Here is a 19,486-nt window from a genome sequence, read left to right as displayed (position 1 = left end):
CCAAATAATAAGCCGTAGTGGTCACACATTATGAACTCAAAGATTCACAAACGCGTAGCATGATGTAATTTGACAAACATCAGGCAAGATGTAACAATGCCTGTGAAATATGATTTATCACTTGTTCTCCCGTGTCCATGGTTATGTATGCCTGTAATTACACGTTTCCACTTCTCCAAGCCTAAAAAATGTTTCATAAAGCTGGAAAAATTCCAGATATCCCTTACCTGCAGAAGTATATCCTCCTCTGTGGCAGGAGAGCCATAAAGTGAAGGATTAGGGTCTCTGAGTGTCATAAATCACTTTTACAGAATGGATTTTTAAGTACCCACAGAAGCTCAGGTTTTACCCATGAATTGTCTTTTCCAGTCATGTTTATAAGTCACAGGTGTCTCTCTGCTGCAAACAGTATTGTCACATCATCCAAACTGCTCTATTGCTCACCGCTCTGTGGAGTATTTCATCACTATTCCAGTGTGAAGAATCAGACAAATAGCTTGATGATCCAGATTGTTTGCATCCCTGCTGCCTTTTATCATGATTCCCTTGCCACTTTCCTCGCTCTCTGGTCAAGTGCTCCCATTGTATTTCCCACACAGCGCTATACTTAATCAACTGCCTTTTCAAAGTAACCTCTGAAGGATCTTCTCCAAATGCATAATAGAAAAATTCACTGTGATAATGATTAAAGCTGTTGTGGGCTATACTGTGAAGTGTATTACCCTTTTGCACCGCGATGCACAAATGATTAGTCTATTGCTTACTGAGCAGTATGTTTTGGCAAAGCAGCACTGATTGCACATAATAAATAGCTGCAGTTATTGTTTACAGTATCAGCGGTAACATTTTTGCTTCTTTGCTCTTCAGTCATGTCGTCTATGTGCCTTCTTCTTCCCGTTTCCTGAACGTGTTGGATAATTTGCACCTATCAGTTGCAAAATATGAACACACACAAACACAGGAAAATAGAAAGTCTGCCATTGAACTTCTGCAATGTAGTGGCCAAACCACTTCCTGCGACAGACAATAAAAGGAAGTGGTTAACAAGGTCCATGGCAGGCATCCCCTGTAGTGGAAATGCATGCGATTCCTTCCACAACAACACGGCTGCTTCAGACTGAATGTCAGAGAGCACAAGAGAGAGTCACAAGCACAGGACACTCCTACAAAATTTGTTTTGTTCACAAAACACAGGATACAAACTGCGTACGGCAGGAAAAGGTGGGGTCTCAATTTGACTAAGTCATCCATGTGATGGGGTCGTGCAGAAACATATGGAGGGGTGTGTCAGTGTTAGAGACTGTTAGAAGTGTAATAATAAAAGCCTTAACAAGCTTTATTGGTTCATGGGGGATTTGCTGAACACACACTAATATACAAAGAATAATAATGTCAGCTGAGGCAGATGTTATTGACATGCCTGACCCTCCCATAATAGTTTATTCCTGCTAATAAACAGCACATCCAGGGCGAGAAAAGAAGTCATCGGTGCTTAATGTCAGTGGCTTCCACTGAAAAGAGATTAAAAGGCTAAAGTCATGAAAGTGTCTCCGTGTGATTGTACATACCACAGCTAAATGCTAACATTAGCATGTCACATGCTCACATCAGGTTGATGTCTAGCTGGATTAATGTTAACTGTGTTCAACATTTAACTTAGGCATCTTAGCAGCATTATTTAGCATCAAATGGAGGTACAAGTGGAGGTAATATCATTAGTTTTGTAGGTATTTGGACAGAAACCAAATACTGACAGTTCAAAAACTGTTGTGAGCGTCTGTACCAAATGTTCTACTACTGAGCTCTTACACAGGTCCCAGGATAAACAAAAAATATAGACGGGGATCACCAAAATTGGTTGTAATTATCCCCTGAAAAGTGTCGATGTCAGTACAAAATTTAATGGCAATGCATCAAATAGCCATTTGTTCTGGATTAAATCCCTAGAGCCACTCTTCTAGTATGACTTACGGTACAGTTATAATACAGTACAGTAGTAGTCAACTCCTGTCTCCTTGCTTTACAACAAATACATCATGCAAAATATAATTATGTTTTGAGGTTCACATCCAAATCATGGGGTAATGATCAAGGTTGATTTTCAGAAAACAAAATGCAGTATAGAGGGCCATGAACACCAGGGTTCACCCCCTGAGAGCAATCTTTCTCGGACCTTAATGAAGTGCTTTCAATGCCTTAACATGACCATAAACCATACGAGCGGTAGTTTAGTGTCTATGAGCAGACATATAGCAAACATAGCACAAACAGAATCAAGACCTTTGCAGCTTGGCTGAGAGATTTTCCCTAATTATGTTTTAAAAAAGGAATTCAGGCACCATTTAGCTTAAAAACTAAAAGTATCTGCTGTAGAAAAGGCAGAGAACTTTTTTCTCTGGCAGTCGCCTCAGTGGACCATGACGCAACGTGGCCAAAGGACATGTTGTGTTAGAGTGGGAGCATGACTAGTTTTTTCTTGATTGCTCTCTCTTTCCTACTGCTATTTGTATTTCATCCCTGTAATCCACAGTGGAATGCAACAGACGTTTTCTTTATAAAAGATTGTAAAAAGGCAATCCAACCGTAGAATTACACGAAGACGACTAAAATCCTTCTGTATCATTTTTAAAATGTAGCACTGGCTGTTGTGTGTTGTAAATAACACATCAGCTGTCACTATTATTTTATATCTTATCAGATTTAATACTGATCTCATTCTCAACCACATATGCATTAGTGAATATTCACATGTATTAACCCTTATTAAACTGCCAGGATTCTATGTGACGTTAAATTACCAGACTCAGTTTATTATCTGCTAACCTTGATATGTATTCATATGTGCATCTACCAGCGAATTGGTGCTACTTCTTCTTCTCACTCAGTCTGTAATTAATGTTCTTCAGGGGATGTGTAAATATAGTTGCTCAGTCTTTTAGCCAATTACGCAGAACAAAGACGGCCGATGTCAGCAGAATCCTCAGCGCTCTGGGAGCTCCCAGCACAACCAGGACTGACCTTCAGGCTTCCACTTCTTTGCCGCTCCTTATCAGCACGCATTACTTTGTTATTGTCATCCAGGCTCTCTGCAGTCTTCCAAGGACAGTTTGGGTTTTGAATCACGCCAGAAACAAACTTTAAAGTTTCTTTTTTTTTTTTCTGCATAATTACTCTGCCAAGCAAAAGTCTCTGTTGTTGACCTAGCACATCAACTTATTTGTGCGTCTTGCTGCCACTCTTTGTATTTGATGTTCAGGGCCAAAGATGATCGCAATCAATGATGAAATGATCACGCAAGAGTGCTTCATGAAAATATGCTTTTCACAAACTATTACCACCCTGTTTCATCCAGTGAGACTGTGCTTTGCTTGAAAACAGAAAATGAAAAAAAAAAAAAAAGCAAGCCACCTCAATGACAGAAGACAAGAATGAAGTCAAACTGAAAGTCTGCTGTTGATACAGGAGCTGTACTCCACTCCCAAACAGGTCTGTGCAAACTGGCTATCTATTACAACCTGAAATTTGCATATTTGTTTGGAGCCAATCAGGATGAGCCTAGTAAACGACACTTATCTTGAGTCAGTTGGTCTTGTGTTCGTGCTTTGTGTGTCCCAGCTTGGCCATCATTGCCAATCCTCATTGGATATGATGAGTGCCTTGGAAACAAATAAGCAGGGATTGATTAAGATGACAGTAGCTGTTGATCTTGGAGCTACAGCCCTCTGCGATGACTTGTGTTGCTCTTTTCAAAATGATAATAAGTAGCAGTTGACTGCCTTAGAGGGGCCATTTCTCTTCCACCAAGACATGTGTATGTGTATGTGTATAGACACGGAGCTCTCACAGTGAAGCTATCATTGCTGCCATGTAGGTCAAGTGGGTGAGCAAGAGGAGCAATCTACCTGCTTGTTTCTCCGCCTGCACTGGCTCTATTGTAGAAATGCCTCATCTCCTCGGCAGTGTGCAAAGGTGGCCGACACCTCTCCACTCTCCATCTGTATCTTCAGTGTGTTTTTAAATATACATACTCTTGAGCTAACAGTGTTATTAAGAAAGAGAGATAAAACCAAAAGGAGGACATTCATAGTGTGGCACTCAGTTGTTGACACAGTGTCGCAAATATTGTGTAACAGATGAAAAAAAAAAAGCTGGAGAGGGAAGTACAAGGCCTGACTCCTTTGTCACCTTTGTATAGCTTGGTCAATCATAGCGTGATACCAGCCATCAGGTGAATGTCAGAGACGTGCACTGCATCACATCACACCACAAAACACTGGAAATGTGTGTGGGAAGTAGCTCTTCCAAAGTGATCTGACCATCAAACGAGTGGTCAGAGGGAATATAAAGCCTGTTTATGATCGCCAGGGTCTAACCAGAGGAAGAGCGAGAGTCAGGTGCTTTTACATTCACTACTAACACAGCGTGTTATGAGCGTGCTATGGCTTAACCATATGCTATGACTTGTGACGCGTGACCACTAGTGCAACATCCATGTGCCTGTGCTTCCATGTGTCATGTTGTCATTTATATAATTTGCATTGGGTGATAGATTTAATTTGCATAATAAGGGTTAACTCTACTACTTAAAGGGATAGTTCAACATTTTGGCAAATTGGCTCATTGCCATAATCGCTATAGTCAAAGCAGTGGGTTCATTACCTTTAATTGTCGGTGTAAGCTATTTTTAGAACGGCGTAACAGAGCGGCAGGCTGCTCAGAGCTACGCTACGGAGGTTGAAGGAATTTCTTGGTTTCCCTCATCAAACTCATCAAATACAAAATCCCAAAACTCCAAAACGCTTTTGTGGACAAGTTGTGACCTGCACATTCACCACGCTATGAGATAATAACAGAACGTTACGAAATGGAGCCGTTTTCGAGGTAAATACAGAGACTGCTTGCTGAAAAACTGTCCCTGAACGCAACGCGCATCAGCGGTTTTGCATGAATTTACCTCTAAAACAACTCTGTCTCATAATGTTCCGTTATTATCTCATAGCGTGGTGAATGTGCAGGTCACAACTTGTCCACCAGAGTGTTTTGGAGTGGATTGTGTATTTGATGAGTTTGATGAGGGAAACCAAGAAATTCCTTTAGCCTCCATAGCGTAGCTCTGAGCAGCTCGTGGCTCTGCTCCTCCGTTCTAAAAATTACACCGACAATTAAAGGCAACGAGCCTACCGCTATGACTATAGTGATTATGGCAATTTGCCAAAATGTTAAACTATCCCTTTAAGAAACTGCATATCGTCACAGGATTCAGACAGTTATTAGACATTGGATTATTGTTCATAGATATAACTGAAGAGTTCATTTGCAAAAGCAGATAACTCCGTTTTTAAAAAATTCTAGAATCTTTATTTTTTATTTACATAAGGTGATATCAGTCAAACCAAAGTTGAGTGACTTTGAGATGTAACAAAACAGACATATCTCAAAAAAATAAAGTTTTATTGAAAACAACACTATGCAAAGAATAATTACAAAGCCTCAGCTCATTTTTTTAAAAAAAATGGCACTTATCTGCTTTTGCAAATGAACTCCCAGACAATGACATATACCATTGCAGTATGTAACAATAATAGCTGATGTTTTATGAAGGACATATTCTGTGTTATATCTTACAATACTGAGCAGCACAGGATGATGAAGGATCAGCCCCAACAAGGACCACCAGACAGAAAAGGACATTGAATTGAAAAGGAAAAGGACACAGGACCCGACCCTCTCTTCTCCCTGTCAGTGCTTCACTCAGCATCGATCCATTTCCAATTTACCTTCATGACTAAAGATGATCTTACCACAATGACAAAGAGTCAATGAGCGCCGGAATGGCTTCACTCCACAGGACCATTAAAAAAGTGCTGTGACCTGTGATGAAAAATCAGACGAGGCAGCCGGAGGTGTGGCTCATTGCCTACAGGATGTCTGAAAAATGGGTCACACGTGTGGGAGGACTGATCCTTGTGTCTGAGTTATAGAAAACAAAAGGATTCATACTGGCCACTGTATACACAGGGACTCTGACTATGTCTGTGCTGATGAGACAGCATTGGGGGCAGGGAGCATTGGTGGCCTTGTTTAATTAGATTTAGTCCGGGTTGCAACCAACCTGGGGGGTGGGGGTTGCTGTGTGAACAAAGTGGACATTCATCAGTGTTGCCAATCACACCGGACGTGATTAAGTTACGCCCTGTGGCCGCAGCGCCGAGGCTAGCGTTACACTGGTCGCCAAGGCAAACATAAGCACGCTGCACTCACAGGCTCAAAGGTCAGAAGGCGCTGGACTCGTGGCCCATGTTTATACACGAACACCCAAACAAGCCTTAACATCTACGTAATACTCCCAGGGTAAACTATCACTGAAGTGCCGTGACCAGGTCTACGTTTAAAGGTGAAACCGGTTCTTATCTCTTATCTGTGACATAAATCCTTATTCAACCCATAAGCTGTGACGTAAGCTGTGAGGTTTCCATGGTGAACAAATGCTGAATGTTTATGGAGTGTATGGGAATATTCTCATCAGATGAGCATTTTTCACACTGTGTAATATAGAGTCACTTTGGATGTGATGATGTAAGCATGTGCTGAGTCCCAGTCAAGCAGAGTTGCATCAGTTGAGTTTAATTGCTTTCAGCGTGAACTGTTCGGATCCCATCCACTGAAATCATATTTGCATCATTTGAATTGAAGGGCTGGCACTGTTTGACACTGTGTGTGCAATACTGCCAGCTCACCTAGTTTGGACTCCAATCTTGACATATACTGAAATATAACAGTTTAATTGGTAAAATGACTCCAACTCACCAGCATTCAAGCATTTCGCTGGAACTTACGTGGAAATGGTAAGAGATGACTTGATGGGGATTTTATGACGCTGGCTACTTTTGGCATGCATCCTGAGGGAATTTGAGAGGCCAGGCCCAAACCAAGTAGTCTTGTCTTCTTCCCTCTTCCAGTTGTATCAAGAGTAAACAGGAAGCGTGTGGCATGTAAGAGGGGGAAGGGAGGCACAAGCTTAGAAGGAAAGCACAAATGAGGAGGTAGGTAGAGAGAGAGAGAGAAAAGAAAGAAAGAAAGAAAGAAAGAAAGAAAGAAAGAAAGAAAGAAAGAAAGAAAGAAAGAAAGAAAGAAAGAAAGAATTTAAACTCACATACAACAGGTCTATGTGGTGTACCATAATTTTTGTTAAATAGTTAACAATAGAAAAGACAAAGACTGAAGTGGATCGTGACAGACAAAGCAAAACTCTGTGACCTCAGAGCATTTTGCAGTAGACAGCATTCGACGTTCCTGTGTGTTTTAAGAATAGTTCTCTAAAGAGGAAGAGAGAAACATAACGTGCAGCACTTTGTCGCTGATCTGTCTGACACATGACACTGAAACAGCAGCTCTTTTTTGAGGCGCCCAACACACAGCAACCGTCTGAGGATCGATAGTCAAGATAATTGAAAAGACAAGCCAACCAAGCTCTGTCTATTTCCTCTATCAGTGCTACAGACCTGCCTGGTATCTGTATGCAACTTGTTGGCTGGGGCTTAATTGATCAGCACCACACATTATGCAAAAAAAAAAAAAAAAAAAAAACCTAAAGAACCGAAGCTGCCTGCCTCTCATCACTTGGCACAGACACGCCATGTAAATTTCATGACCACAGCATGTTACCGCTGCCAATTCTTCGCTTTGAGTCGGATTCACTGGGACACCCACAAAAGCCTAGGGCATTCATCTTTTATAATGCTGTTTTTGTCTATATTTGACGGTCTCAATGAAAGATTCAAGGAGATGCTTAATCCTATGGGTCTAGTCAGGTAGATGGATGCCGCTCCGCTCCTGCTGCTGTTCTGGTGATGAGACCCGCAGCAGAGGGATGGAGGGAGGCAGGGTGCAGACTGACAAGCAGACAGACAACCGTGGCTGCTAATATAGCAGAGAGGGAGGTGCTGATGGCCTGTTGCCAAGGTGACACAGGCCAGCCGGGTTCTGTCTCATTTGCAGATGCAAACGAGACCTTGCAGCTCCTACCGACGCTTGCTAAGCCTCCTCTGGAGACACAAAATGCCCCACCCCCCCTCACCCCCCCCCCATCCCCGGAGAACAGCTCCCGCGTACACCTGAGCTGGGAAGAGAGAGGATGCGCAACTATTTATTTGCTTTTCACGTTTGCTTGTGATGTGCCTCCATTGTGCCCCGTCTGTCTTTGCTCCTTTGGGAAAGAAGGATTGCTTATAGTTTCTAAGTGTCCAACAACCCCCACATTGACATCTTCCCTCCCGGTCTCCTCTCCTGTTCCATTGATTCCTTGTGTTGAATTGGCCTTTTCAGAGAGGGGGGGCTGATAGCAGCGTGCGCTGTTGAATAACAGCCCTCAGCCGACGCAGCACTCCACCCCAGCGACAACAAAAAGGCAGACTCCTTTGTTTGGCTGGAGGTAAACAGCTGGGAACAGATGATGCTGGCCGGGCTGATTTACGTGGCCACAGCTACCGTGGTGACAGGGTTTTGTTGTGATAGGGACAAACAGATGAAGGGAGAGGGGAGGGAGAGGAGGAAGGCAGACAGAGTGAGCATGAGAAGTCAAGTCAGATGAAAAGAAATGCATGAAGCTGGAGAGCAGTTTGGGCCTTTGTTTGTGTTTGTGTGGGTCTGAAATCCCCTCTAGAAAGCTCTGAACACACCTGAGGAAAAAAACAACAGAGGTATCAGAGTGATCTCACATAGGTCTGAGAACAGACATCCAAACTGCAGCAGACTGCAAGAAAAAAAAAACATGCCAAAGGAAAAAGAATAGGACAGCCAACACTTCACTTCCCGATTTGTGTGTTGTGTTTTTCTCCTTTCAACAAACACAAATACATTTTGTCTTGAATTATAATAACCAACAACTGGTTGACAGAACAGAATTATTGCATGCTGTGTTGTGATAATTTGGAGGTGCAGAATACAAAACAACAGTAATGAAACTGCCATTAACAAGTGTGGCTGACGCGCACTTATGAGAAACACCACATATGCCACGCAGACCAAATCCTGAATGGTTAAATGGTCATGAATAATTAGGGCATTCTCTCACTGAGCAGATGTCTCTTTCTGCCAAACGCTGCTTCTCGCAAGAATGAACGGCCAGGCAAGATAAGCCTGGTGGAAAAACAGAGTGGGGGTCTCGTTGGATAGGAGAAGAGAAGGGAAGAAGATTGGACGCTGGCGCCTGTAATACAATATACCATGTGTGCACAATCACACACATACGTGCATATTTAATGCAAAGTCCCACAATATACACACAAGTGCTGATCAATGCCTAAAGCCTCCCGACCCTCCCCCAAAACACATAGGCACGCTGCACTAACGTTATTTACGAGCATTCCCACTCGAAAACCCTGAAGTCTGGAGAGACTACAGCTGCAAGGCCCCCACTCAGCCAAACAGTCATTGTGTCAGTGAACCCATAAATAACACACCTTACCCCTCAAATATTGATAAGGCAATCACCAGCTCAGCAGCACACAGGGGACACATTTTCTCCACTTTGTTGGGATCCAAACTGTGCTGCAAAGAGGATTGCACCTCTGTCTGTAATACTTGTTGTCAAGTACAAAGATACTTCAGATTACTCATTGGCATCATTTGTTTCTTCCCGTGTTAAGTTGTTGCATCACTCTGTGTGGTCGTCTTTCCGAGGGATGGGAGTAGTTTCATCCATGTTGAATAAGCCCATAACATGAAAAGTTAAAGTGATAATTGACATGTTTTCTGTTGTTGTTGTTCTTTTTGTAAATGCTGATTAGACGATGTAACTACTTGGAATCATGACACTATTTCCGTACGTTCTCAGAAAGCCTCACTTTGCTTATGCAATTCTGTCCGCTGTAAGGTACGAAATTTCTCAAGAATGTTTGTCTGCCGTTGCACAACCAAAACAGGAAGAGGATAGCACTTCTACTGTAAATTCCCAAGTAGCTGCCGATAACTTTCCAACGGGCACGCTGGCACAGCCAAAGCAACTGTTGAAACTCTACTCAGCACAAGAAAAACAGCCTTGTTGTTGCAGAAGAGTGAAGAAAGAAGTCGAAGTTGGAGAATGATAGAAACTGAGATAAGACGGGAGTGAAACTCAGACTGTCCACCGCCCCGCCGAGGAAGCAGCCTTACTGGAAAACTGATGTACATTCGGCATTATTTCTCCTGGATCAGGTAGAAATAAAACTTTGTATCAGCACAACTTGATGTTATACTCAGCAGCACAGCATAGGGATTGCAGTCTGTTTTTTTATTTAAAAGTGCAATATTTATTTTTTCCTGTTTTGAGGGCTGATAGTAGCGGCCATGTTGCGATCCAGTTTTTGTGACTGTGCCGTCGGCAGTGTTACCATGAGCTGGGGGAAAGTTGAAAAGTTGTCTGGGGATTTAGTCAGGAAAAAAGTTTTCACAATGTTTGCCCTCTCTCTTTTCCTCCTAGCTCAATCATATTTTGTCAGGAGGACCTTTCTGAACCAACTTGCCGCTGTCTGACTTTCCTCTCTGGTACTGTTGTCACTTGTCACCCGATGAATGGGTTGACATAACTCCAGCTTTTATTATGTTATACATGTTCCGTGTGTCATAAATTTCATTAATATCTGCCTGAGCCTTTCTCAATTAGTCCCTCCTAGTTGAAGTGAACAACAGCTTTCAAATCTGTCCTCAATGACCAGCTGCCTTTTAGCAGTCATGGACCAGTAGTTTTATCATGTATAAATGCATTAACAGTATCTAAAGGTCATGTTATGCCAGGCAGAATGAAGCATATTCAGTCGTGCGGCACGCTGGTTCGACTTGACTGTAAATCTGTGGACAGTTATAACTGTCAACAGCCAGAAACATGACTGTGATGGCCAGCAGTGGAGCCTCACATGTAGGTGTCTTGCCATCGGAAGACTCATACAAATTCACAGGGAGTTATGTATTCAACCTCGCGCCAGTAAAGGTCAGCTAAGGAAAACAAGAGGCATCGATATATAGATTTGTCTCTTTGGAATCAAATCAAGGCTGGAGGGACTCTAACTCTGGGATTTGAAGCAGAGGTGGAAACAATAATTGGATGTTATTAGGCGGATTGAATTACAGAGATGTAGATTTCACGCGATCAATGGCTAACAAACAATTTAGCACTTAAAGTTTATTGATTTCACACAGCTCCCCATACATTGCTGTGGGCATTTTGAAAAGCACTGATGGCTCAAGGTATGGCTGTATTATGACAGGGAACAGAGAGGTGAGTCAGAAAGAGACACTGACAGAGACTCCTCTGCTATGCTCTGATTCTGAACAGTTGTTTTTCTGCTGTATTGAACTCAATTGAACCAAGGGAGCTGCTCTAAACGGTAGCTCCTCTACTGCCTCATTGCTGCAAATAGATATAGAAACTGAATCATCTGCCTGTTTTGGAAATGAAATTGTCAGTGAAAAACTTACTGTGAAAGGCACTCCAGTTTGTCATAGTAGAATTGTCGTGACTAGATAAAGGAAATGTTTTGCAGCCACAGACTTCATTTTGTTTTCTGTCAAATGCTGCGTTCCTGCCGTCCTCTGTTGAGCACAGAAACTGTCACTTTATCAGTCACATAAAGCCTGATGTCTGAACAAGAGAATGACTTATGGGTAGTCTGTAAATATAGACAAGTATGACTTGTTGCCTTTGTCATCCTATGATGTTCATGACTAACATGCATCACAAGTTGAACAGTCATGTGCTCGCGCCTTGATAACAGGCGGCAGAGGAGGTATGTTTAGCAGCCCGGCTAGAAGGGAATACAGAGGTCCATCAAAGCCCGTCAAATAGGCAGCGCCATTTGTGCATGTGCATGTGTGTGAGGAAGTGTGTGTCCTGTTCACCACATTGCCAGGAAATCTCCACAGGAGGCAGCTTGTGGCACCTCATCCCATTTCACTGATAATGCCATCATTGTCCCTCTGGAAAGGGATGGAAATGAGCTATGCCCTGGGCTTATGGTTGACTTGCTGTCATAGTCAAATAATGATGTCTTTGTCCACCTTGGATCACCAAACCTATTGTTGATTTCTTTTTTTTTAATCTTCTATCATGTGTGTGTAATGATTTTGCCACAGCAAGAACAGCAGCATTGTAGCACTGTGTTTTTCACAGCTCCAAACTGTATAACCTTTTAAATGTGTTTGAAATCACTGTAACACATCATGAGTGTTGTTTGGTTTGTGTAGGTGTTTCAGTTCCTCATGGCAAAATGGCACATCACAATAGGTTGATCACAGGTTTTTTTTTTTTTTTCACCAGGAAGTAAAAGAGTTACTAAAGCTGACTTGGGAATGGCTTCTACTTGTACTCTCCCCCCTGGCAGAAATGACAAACTGACCTTGTGTCACCATTTTTTTTAAAATAAACTTCACACCTCCCAGTGCAATTTAGGAGGTGTGAAGTCATTTCATCTTCTGATGAAATTTTTTCCATAGAGCCAGCTGGAACTAAAACTAAAACCAGAAAGTTGTCAAGTGGAAGTCTTTGGTAGCCAGTGACTGAGTGCTGCCCATTCTGATTGTGCAACCATTTTCTTTCAGTTATGTCTCTATAACAAGAAGTGAGAGAATGTTTTGTTTTTTTTAACCACCCCAAGAATGTGATTAAGAACAAAGAATCAAATTGAATGGTGCTATTTCTTTGCATCAAACAAAACTTTTTTGTTTCCTTTGTTGTGGTTTACGTTGTTAGTAAAGGAGGACATAAGGGTTAGGGTGAGGAATGTCATTTCAAAACAACGAAATCTGCTTAAGGACAAGGGTGAGGGTCGGGTGGAGGGTTGGGATGGTTGGTCAAGGTCAAGAGAACATTTATTTTCAACATAGATCATTGCTCATTGTTTTCTGTTTCCAAACAACTGATTTTTACATTTTTAAGTGTTTTTCTTTTGTTGTAATCTCAGAGGAAGAAAGGTCCCTGAACCTTAATCAAACAGAAATTTGAACACAAACCACGATGTTTCCAGAACCTTTAGTACTTCAGTTAACACAAACCTTGGTCTTTCCCTAAATGCAACCAAGTTGTTTGTGCTAAACCTTGACCGAGGTCTTCTTTAATTAGTTAGCTCTTTGTTTTCCTTTCATTTCACAAAACTACACACGTCACTTTTCCTGAACCCAATTAAGTGGAACACAATGTGTCTGCTGCATGAATGAGAAGAGAATGTCTAAAAGTGCTCACCCTCATTTCGTATGTGGTTTACTGCATCAAAACTACTGAGACATGCAAAAGTGAGGTGCTCATGCTGAGAGATCAGTGTGGGGCAGGAGAGAGTGTGACCATTCAGCACAGGTATAAACACAGCTCGCCTTTAACGCCATCCAACAATGCAAAGTGAAAAATTGTTTGTTTGAGCCATAGTGACACCTTAATGTGAGCAGAGAGTCATTATTCCGGATCAGTTAGTGCATTCCTACTAGGTAGGAGCCATAAGCACAATGAATGAGCATGCATTCTCATTAGTTTCCCAAACCTAACATGGCTAATAACCTCGGAGAGAGGACTTGGCCAAACCACAGGGATAAGTGCCAAGAATTTGAGTTTTTTCTTTTTTCCACTGTTAAACCCAGACATGCACTGAATCTCTTCTGTGGAGCTTTGAAATCACATGGTTGTAAAGTGCAGAAATAAGAAATACTAGACCAAATGGTGACTATATTCAACATTCTGCAGGAATTTAAAATAGTTTACTTACTTACTTATTAATAGACACAGTGACTTCTGAGCACTTGACTCTCTGAAACTGAAACTTTCTCTTTTGACAGTGAAGAACTATAAACAGTTTGTATTAACACCACTTTTTCTCATGATCAGCAGGTGGCTGCTATGAAAGGGAGCTGTTGTGATATCTAAAATAAAATGTAAAAACTCAATGATCCATGTGATGCAGTGCTCTGCTGCTGAATTCTTTCATCTGCTGAGGATTTTACATTCTGGTGTGGATCCAGTCAAAGATAGAGAGGTTGATCTTTGAATTTAAAAAAAAAAATCATTGTGATAGGCTGATAGGCTATGATAGTTTTCAATATTTTGGATTTTCAGATTATGGATCTTGATTACATATGATGTTGACAACTGGGCACAGACCCAGATAATAACCTGCATTTGGTGAATGAGAATGTTAAATCTGCATTATTCACAGTTGTACTATTTATTAATATCAAGTATCAGCTCATATGGCATCAGCAGCATTTTTAAAATGCTTACAACACAATTTCATTCAATCTGTAACGAATGAAGTTACATAATAGCTGTTGCGCCATAGCTGCTCATAGAGCCTCAGGATTAAACAATGAATAAATAAGACTGTATTTGAGACAGACATGTACAGGTAGGATTGGTGGCCTTGGCCAATTCTTTCTATTTTATAATCACGTAGTTTGTTTTTTTCATGTAAAAACAGTAGCCCACTAAGTGGAAATGAATCAAACTTTACAAACAGTGACAAGATTATACAAGACGTGGAATTAATTAAAGGTGCTGTCATGTTCCAACATCTGCAAAAGTGAATTTGACTCTGTAGTTTCTTTTAATTCAACAATCTGAGCTCTATTTCAGCACATGTTGACTCACAGCCTGTCGTGATCTTTGCAGCTGTAATATCAGAAAACACCTCCACATTTTAATACAGCAGAAGCAGACTAATGGATAATGTGAAGCGTATGCATAAGGGTTTAAGTTTGTTGCTGGAAAATTATTTTTATTGCTGGTTTGGTTCTGTAAGTCTGTATCATGCCATCTTTAAACAGGCCTGATACTAACATGTGACTAATTTCTTAATTATTTATGTGCATTCTCTGTTAATATTAATGCTCAGTTATTCAACGCCAAAATAAAAGAGGACCGCTCCTCAATGGTTTTTCGGTGACTGATAATAACAATAACCACTCGTTAGCACACACTAAGCACTAAAGCTGACAGTTGTTTATACTAGAAAATAGCACTTGAACAAAAAGTCACTGAGCCTCGGGTCAATTCACTTAATAACATTCCTGTGAGAGTGGAGATTGTGTTTTTACAGTGACATAACAGGAGAGACAGTGGGTGTTTTGTTGTCCCTGTTTACACAGTTCAGTTGCTTCTGAACTAAAGCAAGTTTACTGTCTTGTGATTGAGCAGAGGAAAGAAGAATGCGAGTAAAGAAAAATGAACAGAAGGTGATGTCTTTGTGTTAATGTCTTTGTGCATAATGTTTTTAGCCACCCAACCTTCATTATTGTATTGACACATTCAGTCTCATTTCAAAGCAGTGGCTACAGAAGTCAATCAGGTGCCTACAATCAATTAGCTCTCTGCTATAGGGCCAGACCATTGAGAGGGGAAATGCTAAAGTGCAGAGCAGTGTGCTGCACTGGGGTGTGTAAAATGCTGTAATAAAAAATGCGCCCAGTCACCAAACATGTGCAGTGAGATGTTATTTTGGTCATAAACCGGCCATTCTTCCTGAGCAAACATGCCAGTTAAAATTTATTTAGGAGTGTTATTGCCCCGGCGACAGTCATAATCAGAGATTACCAGCCACCCTTTGCTCACAATGCACATCATACTTTTGTTTTTTTTCAATGAACACGTCCACAATGTTTTCGGTATACGTCTTCAATAAAAATAAATGTCAAGTGCACATCTCAAACAGAGCTTTAACTACTCTACTGCCAAATGCATAGCAACACAAACCTGAGAGCTGTTCATTATGCAACAGTTCGATTGCTCATTTTGAGCAAATGCAAAATGAAAGCATTAGGGGCTTTATCTCTGTATGAGAGCGGTGCTCTGGAGAATGTTTTTAACAGTGCTCACTTGTACTCATTCCAGTCCCATGCTATTTTCTCCCCTGACTAAACAGCATGCAGCAGGGTGTAGGTCAAGACAGAGGCACCAGATAAGAGGGACGGAGGAGAAGAGGGAGAATGGAGGAGGGATAGGAGGGCGTACTCCCTGACCGCAGAGCACAATGTCTTATCTTGTCCTCTGTCCTCCCTGTCGTTATCTCCTGCACATGGACGTAGAGACTGTACACAGCTGTTTTCTACCAGCAGAGACTGGAGGAAGCATGCAGGCCGACTCTTCTCTACAAATGAAAGAGTTGCATCAGTTTTTATCAATTAAACTCAAACTGCCTTAAAATACAGTAAGTTACACTGAGGTAAAACAGCATAAGGGCAACACATATTAATAATAAAAATAACTTTTTATATAAGGAAATCCCTGTGTGTTGATATAACAACTGGGCAGGTCTGATGTGTGCATGGTTGCTAAGCTATGGCCAGACGTTCAGGGGCTGAGTATAGCAAATGGTCCATTCACGGAAATGTGTTTGTCAACTCACAACCTACTGTCAACTCTTTCCTGGGGCAGCTTATTCTCTTTATACGCAGCTACATAATGTATAGCTGATAGCTTCCTCCATATTGGTCTCTGTTCAATAAGGTCAGCACTGTCAAGACAATTTATCAATTATGCAAATTTCCCAAAGCTGAACTTTTACGAAAGTTCAGCACAAACTTACTTCCCAAATCCACAGATCACTGCCATTCCGTTGAAATGAACTGCCCATATTTTACTGTTATGCTGCACTCAGCCTCCAACTGCCAAGGTCTATTGTGGCTATGGTAGTTTAAATATCACAGCATTCGTTACTAAAGTACATTGAGTGAATAATATTGATATTTAAGAAAGGTTTGGACATACAGTCTGGGTATTTTTAATAAGTATTTGAAAATGTTATTTGACAGTTTCTTGCGATGGATGGATATTGTTAAGGATATGTGACAGCCGCCTTTTGGTTTTTATTCTGTATCCTCTGTTTTTGATTCATGGTTTCAAACAGCAATATCCAGGGATGAGCCTAGAGTGGATCTTGGATAAGCCTCTAGCCCTTGGCTTAGGTCCCCACCCCCACCTCTCTACAGCTAGTTCTCTCTCTCTCTCTATCCTCCTCTCTCTTTCTCAAACAGACACACTCAAACACTGACGCACACACACACACACACACACACATACAGGGACTCCGAAAGCACTACAGACACTCTTTGCCAATTTAATAAAGAAAGACTTTGTCATGCGTATCTCTCCCACAGCTTCCTGGCCAGAGTGACAACAGTGTGGGTGAGTGGAAAAACAGGAAGAGGACAGGCTGACTATAGGCAGCTCTAGTGGGCAGCGGATTGGCCTGTGTGTTTATGTGTGTGTGCGCTGAAGCTTGTGCGTGTCTATATACACCATATGTGTTAACCTGCTAAGACATGTGCTCACCAGGACATTCAGTTGGGACGGTGGTGTAACACAGAGAGGCTCCTCGGTCAGGAAGGAGAGCTAGCTGTTTCCTGGTGGGGACATGAAGCTTTCAGCACCTGTGTAGGTGTGGGATATGACTCTGCCATTAGTTCTGGCCCAACATGAACAAACCTTTACTGACTTTGGTATGAATAGAGTTTACACAGGTACATAACAGCCTCCAGGAGGTAGCCATGTGCCCGCACTCTAACACTGACAAAAGCTTTTACCATCTCTCGCCTACTCGCCTTTTATAAGCTACAAAACATTCCCCATACATGCCAAACTGCAGCCTGTTTGCCAGAGAATGCCAAAGAGGCTGCATCAGAGCTCCAGGGCTCACCAAATTCATTCATGCACCACAGCCAGAATGTAGACTCAGTACTTGTTAGCCTGTTAGCCTGTGGATATTACTCCTGATCGCCTGCTGTCACTTCACTGCAGGTCAGTTAAGTTCAACTGTTAGTGCTTGTGTATTGATTGTTGTTTTGTATTTTAATTTAAAGGGCCAACGAGGAGTTTCTATTTGGTTATAAAAAAGTCTCACGATAATGTGGATGAATCTCCGCTACCCACACTTGTTAATGGCTCCATTTTCGATAAATATATCGTTATTTTGTTATTATTAGTGGTGGTGGAAATGCTGGTCGAGCCGACCAGCGTTTCTTTACTTTCGGTTTCGTGGCGAGTCATGAGAATAACGCAGCCGAATCGTTGTTACGGTCGGAACTACGACGGTATGTGATTGTCTGACCGTAATTCTTGATGAATGAAAACAGTGTCCGTCAAAGAATTATACGGTGCGTGCGGAGGCTCATAAATGTAGTGTAAAAACGCTTTGCTTTTCCAAAACTCCTCGTTGTCCCTTTAAACACTTTTTTATTTCTGGGTTATGTTTTTATATCTACCACTGATACAGCATATCGTCGACAAGTTGGAAAAAATATTATTTATTTTCTGTAAAAATACACTGCACAATAAACACTTCTTGAGTTCAAGAAGTTATCAGCTACATGAAGCCCGCAGCTTAATAATCCGAGAGGATAATATAAAATTGTTGTACCTCCATTCACTGCTGTTATATAATGTTATTGTGTCCTGCAGGGCACAACACTGTGCCCTGCAGCAACACCAAATACTGGAAAACTCTAAATACTCAATACATCAAGAGGTCCCCACCCAGTATATACCAAGGGAAACAACACTAACCATTAACGGACCTCATGATGGGAAGACCAATGGACAAAGACCATAGGGGGAACTTCGCCCAGGCATGGAGCTTTTGGGGGAAGTCAATAATGCATGATTTGTGTTTTCTTGGTAGTGCAGCATGATTGCTTTCCTGAATGCCCCTCTGGGGGATGAATACTTCTGAAAATGTACAGATCTTTTTCCACTGCAAATAAACACTAAAAGATACACCCTTTAAAAACTTAAATGTACTTTCATCACAACCCCAAAGGGCAAAGGTATCCTGCCCGAGACAGTAAATTAGCACATGAGCAGACCACCACTGTTATTCTGCAATATTTTCCACAGTCACCAACACTTTCACTCGTAATTATTTTCCTGCTGTCAAAGACGCTGTAACCAACTGCTTGAATACTAACTGTGTGTCCAAACAGATTTCTGCTGTGAGTGAGTCATTTGGTAAATATAGGGAGTGACAGCACTGACTTTCAATTTGGACTCAGCTGTTTAGCAGCCTACTTGGAACACACAAACACGTGAACATGATGACAGACGCACACACACACACACAGCTGTCAGTGGCTTGGGTGTTCAGAGAAGACATTTGAATTGTGCACCGTGTACATGTAGCAGATGAAACTGCACTGTGCAAACATGGCGTGACATGAGACCTTGGCTAGAAAATAGGTCATTTCATAGGTTGTACAGCGTTTGAACTGCCTCAAGTGTTATTGCACCAATGTATCAGTAGATGAGACCTGCTCTAGCCTGACAGCCAGAGAGGCTCCCCAGATGGTGAACAGAGAAATGAAATTATGCCCAGAACAATCCAGATCATTATTGTGCTGTGTGAGCTGCCTCACACAGATCATATCTACGTCATATCTAGGCCTTGAGATTTATTTTAGAGAAGTGAACAAAGCCATCTCTGAACCCCCCCTGAGTGTGGGAGAAGCACTCGCCGAGGCCACAGGTACACGGTGCATGCAT

This window comes from Trachurus japonicus, chromosome 16, assembly GCF_045865225.1.
Source record: "Trachurus japonicus isolate A0001 chromosome 16, Traja_1.0".
Classification (NCBI taxonomy): Eukaryota; Metazoa; Chordata; class Actinopteri; order Carangiformes; family Carangidae; genus Trachurus; species Trachurus japonicus.
This window is presented reverse-complemented; position numbering follows the sequence as displayed.